This window comes from Nyctibius grandis, chromosome 7 (genome assembly GCF_013368605.1).
Source record: "Nyctibius grandis isolate bNycGra1 chromosome 7, bNycGra1.pri, whole genome shotgun sequence".
In the NCBI taxonomy this organism is placed as follows: domain Eukaryota; kingdom Metazoa; phylum Chordata; class Aves; order Nyctibiiformes; family Nyctibiidae; genus Nyctibius; species Nyctibius grandis.
Window position 1 is genome coordinate 21160797 of NC_090664.1, and position 7625 is coordinate 21168421.

Sequence of the window (7625 nt, forward strand, 5' to 3'; positions counted from 1 at the left end):
CTGCAATAAGGTCACCTCTGAGCCTCCTCTTCTCCAGGCTAAACAACCCCAGCTGCCTCAGCCATTCCTCGTAGGTCAGACCCTCCAGACCCTTCACCAGCTTGGTCGCCCTCCTCTGGACTCGCTCCAACACCTCAACATCTTTCTTGAAGTGCGGGGCCCAGAACTGGACACAGTATTCAAGGTGCGGCCTCACCAGTGCCGAGTACAGAGGGACAATCACTTCCCTAGACCAGCTGGCTACACTATTCCTAATAGAGGCCAGGATGCCATTGGCCTTCTTGGCCACCTGGGCACACTACTGGCTCATGTTTAGCTGGCTGTTGATCAGCACCCCCAGGTCTCTTTCCGCCGGGCCACTTTCTAACCACTCTTCCCCCAGCCTGTAGAGCTGCATGGGGATGTTGTGGCTGAAGTGTAAGACCCGGCACTTGTTCTTGTTGAACCTCATGCCGTTGGTCTCGGCCCATCTATCTAACCTGTCCAGATCCCTCTGTAGGGCCTTCCTACCCTCCAGCAGATCGACACTCCCACCCAGCTTGGTGTCATCTGCAAATTTACTGAGGGTGCACTCAATCCCTACGTCTAGATCATCTATAAAGATAGTGAACAGCACCGGCCCCAGAACTGAGCCCTGGGGAACACCGCTAGTGACCAGCCGCCAGTTGGACTTTGCCCCATTCACCACCACTCTCTGGGCTCGGCCATCCAGCCAGTTTTTAACCCATCGAAGAGTCCACCCATCCAAGCCCCCGGCAGCTAGTTTGTCTAGGAGGATGCTGTCCCTCACAGCATCCTTCTGGACAAGTTGTCCAACTGTGGGATGAGCAGGTTCATGGTGTGCTGAGTGAGGAACTGGCTGAAGGTCGGGGCTCAAAGGATTGTAGTGAATGGGGCTACGTCTGGCTGGCGACCCATCACCAGTGGTGCTCCTCAGGGCTCAATTCTAGGGCCAGTTCTGTTCAATCTTTTTATCAGTGACCTGGATGCAGGTGTTGAATGCACCATTAGCAAGTTTGCTGATGATACCAAACTGGGCGGTGCTGTTGACTTTCTTGAGGGACAAGAGGCCTTGCAGAGAGATCTAGATAGATTGGAGCATCGGGCTATAATTAATGGAATGAAATTTCACAAGCTGAAATGCCGGATTCTGCACCTAGGACAGAGTAACACCGGGCACAAGTATAAATTGGGAGAGGAGTGTCTGGAGAGCAGCTCTGCAGAAAGGGATCTAGGGGTGCTGGTGGACAGCAGGCTCAATATGAGCCAGCAGTGTGCCCTGTCAGCCAAGAGGGCAAACCGCACCCTGGGGTGCATCAAACATAACCAGACAGTCGAAAGAGGTGATTATCCCACTGTATTCAGGGTTGGTGAGGCCTCACCTGGAGTACTGTGTGCAGTTCTGCGCCCCCCATTTAAGAAGGACATGAAGGTCCTTGAATGCATCCAGAGGAGGGCAACAAAGCTGGTGCAAGGGCTGGAGGGAATGTCCTATGAGGAGTGGTTAAGGACTTTGGGCTTGTCTAGTTCGGAGAAAAAGAGGCTGAGGGGTGACCTCATTGTTCTCTACAGCTTCCTGAGGAAGGTGCTGATCTCTTCTCCAGTGGTGGCATGCATGGGAATGGTTCAAAGCTGCACCAGGGGAGGTTTAGACTGGACATTAGGAGGCATTTCTTTACTGGTAGGGTGGTTAAACACTGGAACAGGCCTCCTGGAGAGGTGGTCAATGTCCCAAGCCTGTCAGTGTTTAAGAGGCATTTGGACAATGCCCTTAATAACATGCTTTCACTTTTGGTCAGCCCTGAAGTGGTCTGGCAGTTGGACTTGATGATCGTTGTAGGTCTCTTCCAACTGAACTACTTCTCCTCTTCTCTTCTCTTCTCTTCTCTTCTCTTCTCTTCTCTTCTCTTCTCTTCTCTTCTCTTCTCTTCTCTTCTCTTCTCTTCTCTTCTCTTCTCTTCCCCTCTCCCTTTCCCTCTCCCTCTCCCTCTCCTCTCCTCTCATTTCTCTTCCTACCTCCTTCTTTCCCTAACAGTAGATGCTGAGGAAATCTTTGATGACATTTCTTCCCAGCCCTGCACTATCAGAAGGAATTGAATGGGTAATCATGTCCCATCCCAGGCACTGGCTCTGTCACTTTGTGGGAAGGAGGCATGTACCTTTTGATGGGGGTGAGAGCTATGGATTGTCTCTAGATAATCTGAGCATCTGAACAAATTTGCAAAAAGCATGTGTGAACTGTGGTTTTTGAAAGTCTTCTGTGTTCATCCAGTTTAGCTGGGTTTACACAGGATGGCAAAAGACCATATATCTGACACCAGTGAGGCTCAAAGATCAAGCCCTCAGTCTGAAGCAGGATCTGCTCCAGAACTAAATGGCTGCAAATCTTTTTGATGTGAGCAATACCTGTTCATTTCACCATGAATTTTTGTTTTCTTATGCTCATTTTTAGAAATGCCTGAGCTGTTTTCCTTGGAAAAACATAACAAAGCACAAGAACCTGAGAACAACAGTACTCCATCAGAGCAAAGGTCCATCTGGCCCAACGCTCTGTCCCCAAAGTGGCCAACCATAAATGTCTAAAGGAGAGTACACGAGCAGTGCAGGTTTACTTCTGCAGGGTCCTGGGGGTGCTCATAGGCCTCAATGGCTGGGACCAGCCTCCCCTGGGACCCCCACCCACACCGTCTCCTGCCAAGGGCCCAGGGGACGTGTCTCAGCTCAGCCTGGGGCCTTCAGCCCCTGAGCGATGCTGTAGGTGTGCCCGTCTCTGACCGCGACTCCTGGAGGAGCCCAGGACCTGCACTGCAGAGCCGCTCTCCTGGATGGACCCCGCAGGCCTAGCTCATGGCTTGTCATGCATAACGCTAGGCCTAACATTGCATAACTGTTCTGTTCTGTTCTGTTCTATTCTATTCTATTCTATTCTAATTCCCTTCACTCACGATGAGTTGAATAACAATGAGACTGTTACTTGCCTGAAATGCCAGGGGTTTTTTCAGCTCCAAAAACACTTTCAAGGACACAAATCATAAAGGTTACAAGTGGAAACAGGATTCAATTTAATTTAATTTAATTTAATTTATTTTTCTGAATCTGTTTCAGAGCTGATGCTCACAAGCATTAACACAATGCACGTGTGTAGCCAGGAGCAGGCTGATGTTTAGCTTCAGTTTACCTTGAAAAAACATCCCTTGCAATCTGGCAAAGGAAAGCCACAGAGCTACAGAAGGTAGCAGCAGGAATACAGGCCAAGCAGTCCCTGTTTCCTAGAGAGTGAGAATTTGAAGAATGAGGATCGGTACCGATCACACACAAAAGAAGAAGTAGCGTGTGGTACCATGGGGTGTTTTCAAAAGTGTTACACCTATTGATCACAATCATACTTTTTGGCTTCAAAAAATTCCTCTGCTGTGCTTCTTGGCCAGCAATGCCTGAAAAGTGCTCTCGTGCCTGCCCGGCACTTGTGTTGCATGCAGGGAGAGCTGGGAAGTGGCAGCTCCTGGTGGTGCAGCAAGCCCGGAGCCCTTTTGCACAAGGCAGAACACCTGGGGAAATGGAGCCAAGGAAGAGCAGAGCTCGATCCCGATACAACTTGCAATGGGAGAGAGAGACAGGGCACGAGTGGTGCCTTGGAGGTGCAAGAGCAGCAGGCAAGGACCTAGCCGAAAGGGCCCAGAGGAGCCCTGACAAGGGGCTGTGCTCAGTGCTACAGAGGACAAGAAGCAACGCCTGGGGGCCACCTTTGGGACCCACCCTGGGAGTCTAGAAAGCTTCATCCCCCCAAATGCAGGGCATGAACGCCACCTTTGTGGAGCATGAGCAGCAGGCACCTAGCCAAAACGGCCCAAAGGAGCCCTGGCAAGGGGCCATGCTCAGTGCCACAGAGGAAGGCACAAAACCCCCAGTGACACTTGCTAGCCCACCCTGGGGGAAAAAAAGCCTTCCTCCCCGCAGCTGCAGGGCACGAGAGGCCATCTTCGTGGTGCATGAGCAGCAGCCAGTAACCTAGCCAAAATGGACCAGAGGAGCCCTGCAAGTGGCCATGCTCAATGCTGCAGAGGAAGGTAAAAAACCCCCAGGGACCAGTGGCAATCTGCCCCGGCAGAAAATTCCTTCCTGACCCCAGCACTGGCGATCAGCTATTCCCTGAGCATGTGAGCAAGACATGCCTCCTCATTCCACAGGCTGGTCATGCCTCCCAGGAGACACTTGCACTGCCCATCAGCTATTCCCTGAGCATGTGAGCAAGACATGCCTCCTCATTCCACAGGCTGGTCATGCCTCCCAGGAGACACTTGCACTGCCCATCCCCTTTCTTCCCTCAACCTGGAGTCATCTCAAAGGCTTCCAAGAGTAGCAAAATGCCCTGGCCTGATCGACCTTGGGGGTAAGAATCCTTCCTGTTACTGGCAGGACACCAGTGGGAGCTCCAAGGCACTGGGGGACAGTGCTGGGACATCTGTGCATCCCATTTTTTATGACTACTGCCACTGGCTCCACAGGGAATGAGGACAGTGACCTCTGCAGTGCTCCTCAAGTGCCGAGACTGCATTCCCTTGGTCTTGCCACTGCTATCCAGCTGACAAAGCCTGATAGCCTCGGGCACCTCCAGGGGTTGGTGGTTCTTCTCATCTCCTGAGGAACTTGTATCTGTTCTCCAAAGGCTGAAGCAGGACTTCCATCCATCAGAAACAAGTTTGGGGGCACCTGACTTGGCAGCTAGTCCAGGTTTAGAGGCCTCTGTCAGCAGAGTAGATGTGTCTTAGCATACGCAGACAAATTAAAAAGTTGACTAAAAGGAGGCATTTTGAGATGAAATTCCAAACAGACGGATGACACCAGTGGTAAGGAAAATGCTGAGGATGTGGGAGAAAGCTCTTAGAACAGGGAAGGAGGACAATCTTTTATAGTGCAAGAGCCTAATTCAGGCAAATAAATAAGATAATAATAATTTGCAGTTAAAGGAAAAATGTACTTCTAGTTACATTTGAAATGATGGCAACATATGTTGAGTGCTAAATGTACTACCACCTATTGTTAAAGAACTGTCAAGTGTTTTTAAAGGGAGCTGGACCATAAATCTGGAAGAATTACCACGAAGCATGTAGAATCCATTTGTGCTGTACTGATAAAATTCACCTGCAATGCTGATAGCTTTTTTTTGCAGGTACTAAGAATATTTGTTTTATTCCATTTAACAGCAATTGCTCTTTAGTTAATCTGCAATTAATTCAATACTAATGAACAAATTAGGAGTTTTATTCTTTCCTAGCAAGGAAGTAAGAACCAGGCTGTGAGAAGATGATGCCATAACTGATCACAATTTGAATTTTGCGTAACCTAGCACTACCTTGTTACGTTTAACTCAAAGAGCATGTTCTTCAGCAAGGGTGAGGAGTATTACTGGAGCAAGCACAACTGCTTGGGGGTTTTCTTGTGTGGGGTTTTTTTTTTTTCAGGACAGCAGCATCATCAGAGTGATCATGAAACAACAGCCTGAAACCTATTTGTTTTGGTATAAGAAAGGACAATGACCAGAAACCTCCGCACAAGTCACTAACTACAGAAGATATCTCATTTATTTAATCAGTTAATCTTAAATTAATAACATTTGTTAACTTTTTGCATATGTATGCAGCACATTCAGCATTAATTTTACATAACTTGTAACTTTAAAGTGTGGCATTTCATTACTACCAAAATGCAGTTTGACACAAAGTGAGGAGAAAAAAAGGAAACAAATACCAGTCAGCATTTTTACCACCATAATGTAAAAAACTAGAAATCTAAGTAATTGTTTAACAAGCTGTAAAGTTGTTTAAATGTGAATACAGTGCATTTTTAAGGACCAAATATAATATAAAAGCTGTATCTAGCTACAAATCTATATTTTAAGGGTTACAAATATAGGAGAATTAACCTTTCAACAAAAATCTCTATGTCTACCACTTATAATAACCGATAATTTAAATCAACTGTTTAACCTGTATTGCTTCAAATCAGCAACTTCAAATAAAAGTGAGATCCACACTTGAAATAAAGTATAGGAACGACCAAGTTTCAGACAATAAAATGCAAACTGTGAAATAACATTTTTAAGACTCTTTAAAAAGCACTCCACACTGAAGAAGTAGGCAGAAGAATGCAAGCTGCTTTGGAATTCTTGTTTAGCCCGTGTATTTCTCAAGCTACTGGATAAAAAAGCAAGGATTTCAGAATCCTATATACTAAGTGTATAAATATTCCTATTATAGGCCCCGAGGAATTAAGCCATGAACTCTATAGAAGACTTACACATATGACAAAGTTGGGGTAATTTGTCTAAGGAACAGATAAGAGAAGCCAGCTGAGCTCTGAAATTATCATTACCTGGTGCAAGGGAATGATGGATTCCCAAGAATACCAGATTTTTCCTAGAGCCACAAATAGACAGCAACTGAATTCTGCCCAAACTCAGTAATAAAAAATCTTGATAAGACAAAGCAGTTACACATAAAAAGGTAATTTAACATCAATTTAGCCACCACAGTGTTTAACTGTGATTAAGTGTTTTACAATGACAAGTTTTGATTCACAATGTAAATGGCTTTTGAAACTATGTGAGGACAAATAGTTATAGTAATGTTTTGTGAAAAGAACATCAAGCACAGCCTAAATTCCTTCATTCGCTCCTCAGCACACCATATGAGGGTTTCCAGGAATATCCTTTTTTTTTTTTTACCTTCTAAGAAAACATAGCTGGGCAATCTTAACTGCCTCACCTAGGACACCGACAGTAATGTATTATAGGATTTTTTCTTTTTAGTCAAAACTCTAAATTAAGGGGAATTCTGAAACAGGCTTGGCCATTGACACATGGAGAGGCATAGCTCAAGGCAAACTATAACACTGTAGTCAAAACACAAATAAAAGGTGTGTAGATGAAAGCAAGTGAAAAGAGGAACGGCAACTGGAGAAAGAATGGAAAAAGGCAATTTTGCTCCTCCTGATTTCCCCACCCCTTACTTCTGCCCTTCTGAAGGCATTCTCCAAGCAGCTGATTATAGGACTCATTTGAAATTCAATATGAAATAGAAACAAAGTGTTTTGTTTAAAGTATATGACTTAAGTACCCTCAATAAAATATTCCATTTTAAAGGCAGAACTATATAAGTATTCTTCAGGCAGCAGCCTGAAGAATAATTCCAACCAAACCACCACTAGTTACACTATAGCCTCGTACTAAGACCTGAAACTAAAGCAAAGGCTGATACTGTCAACACATGTCAAATATTTCCTAGTATACCTGCAGAGGGGACTTGGCCTTGTGACCACCAGCCATACCTGAGCAGTATGGTTGCCATCCGTGAATTAAACAAGTACCCAAAGCACATTCATTTCACAGGCCCTTCCTGACGGAAAAAATACTATGCCTCAGGCATCCTTCACTGAAAAAATACAGAGAATCAAAGCCTGGTATTTGTCTGGCATTGTGATTACAGAGTAGCAATGGGGTTATAGTAATTAATCAATTTACCCCCCAAAAAAACAACTGACAGATAAATATATTACAAATTGAGAGCTTAATGTATCAAAAGTTCAGAAATATCATACCGCTTCAAAAGAGTCACAGCCTATCAGTA